The following is a 1,917-nucleotide window of genomic DNA, read 5'->3' as shown; positions in this document are numbered from 1 at the left end:
CATCTTTGTCATAAATAATTAAATAACAATAGGAATTTTTAAATGCTGTACTTAATGCAGTGATGAATACCACAGACTTTTCTACAAATAGAAAGGAGGTAGTGGAGTATTTCTGAGTTTTTAAGTGGTAAAGTTTATAGTTATCTTTATATATCAGCAAACAAAAACTTATAAAGTAAATCAAGACTAGTGGTTTTTCTTTCTTGAATGGCACTGTTGAAGATACAAAATTATTTTTTATTTCCGTGCTTGATATTTAGAAATACATTGATGAAAAATGAAAGGTAATCTGAAAACAAAAATCAGTAGGAATATTCTATATAAGGTACTGTTCCAGCTACTGCATAATTCTCAGCTGCTCATGCCAATTATGACAGGTAAATAGGAAGAGGCGAGCCACCAGGAGGCATTTCCTCCTTATAGAATTGCTTTTACTAAATTGTGCTGTACTGTGATCATCAGCTTATTTTGAGGTAAAACGTAGGAACATTACTGAACACATTCTCCTTTCTGATTTTAATGCAATAATTATTGTACTTGTCCTAACAAATTGCTGTTTCCATGTTATGGATGCTGTGCTTTGAGTAACTGAGCAGGTTTCCATTTTCTAGTGAATCTGGTAGAATACTCAGGGTCAAATTGTGTAGAGCAATCATGTAGTTCTATTATGTGCACTGTAACATCATTCCTACTAGGATTTTGTTTCCTTTGTTTCTTCCTTTTGCTCTGCTTTTATTTATGCTAAATGTATTTTATGTAACTTTGCAAGCCACATTCAATTCTTTCTAGAACAAGATTGGTTATAACTAGATAGGTCATAGGGAAAAAAGGGAGTAAAATGCTAATATAGCTCTTTGGTTCTCTCCTTGAAATCCTTAAAAATAGCACAACAAAACAACTCCCAGCTTACCACTTGATAAACCTCACAACTTAAAGACAAGAACGTAGTTGCTTGGATCTCTACATCACGTAAAAAGATTGAAAGAATTTTTGTTGCAACTGATGCACTGTCTTTTAAAGTAAGTCTGTGATTTAAAGCAAATTCTTCTCTAAATATCAAAAAGAAGGAATGCTTATGGTCTATATTTAAATCATTCAGTCACACTAATTTTATTTGCTTGACAAATATGATTGCAGTTATATTTTTAAAAGCTGTGCAAGTGGAAGTATAAAAAATTACATATTTTTGCTCATGAAAAATGCTGTGTCATTTATTAAACTACGTAGCTATTTGTTAAGCACTGCTATGCATCAAATACTTTTCTCAGCAGTGTGGGTACAGCAGTGAACAAGACAAAGGTCCTTCCTTTTGATACTATAGAAGACCTGTATTATTGTAGGTGGTTCTAAACATTGAAAAACAACTGGAACAAATGTATACCAATATTATCTCACTGATACTTATCTATGACGTTTGATGCTACAAGTGCAAGGCATTTTTAAAGAGATTTGTTACTTATTGGAGGGAAATCATAGATCTCTCATCTGACTTTCAAGGTACAGAGTCAGGTAGATCAAGGAAAAAATGAGAAATAAGTCCTAATGGCATTGGACTCACTCAATGGCTTTGGTCCCCTGAAAAGTCATTGGCCTGGAGGTGGTGCCATGATGTTTTTCTTTGAGAGGGAGGCTCACACTTCCCTGGAGGGTGATTAAAAAGATGGATAGGAAATTAAGACTGGTAGAACCAATAAGTATATCTTGGAGTAGGCTACGGTAGAGGGAAAACCTATAAGCAAATAGGGCTAATGTCTAGTCAGTGGAAGTTAAAGGTTAACAGAGGTTAAATGGAGCTGTGGCATCAGAAATTGCTACGTCTGATAGTAAAAATAAAACTTGTATTTATTCATACTCTGCCTGTTGTTTCATGCCTTTTCCCTTTGTTCAACTTACTCTGCTGCCAGGAATTCTTATACC

The sequence above is a fragment of the Theropithecus gelada genome, chromosome 8 (assembly GCF_003255815.1).
Source record: "Theropithecus gelada isolate Dixy chromosome 8, Tgel_1.0, whole genome shotgun sequence".
Classification (NCBI taxonomy): Eukaryota; Metazoa; Chordata; class Mammalia; order Primates; family Cercopithecidae; genus Theropithecus; species Theropithecus gelada.
The sequence above is the reverse complement of the archived record's forward strand: the minus strand, read 5'-3'. Positions refer to the sequence as shown.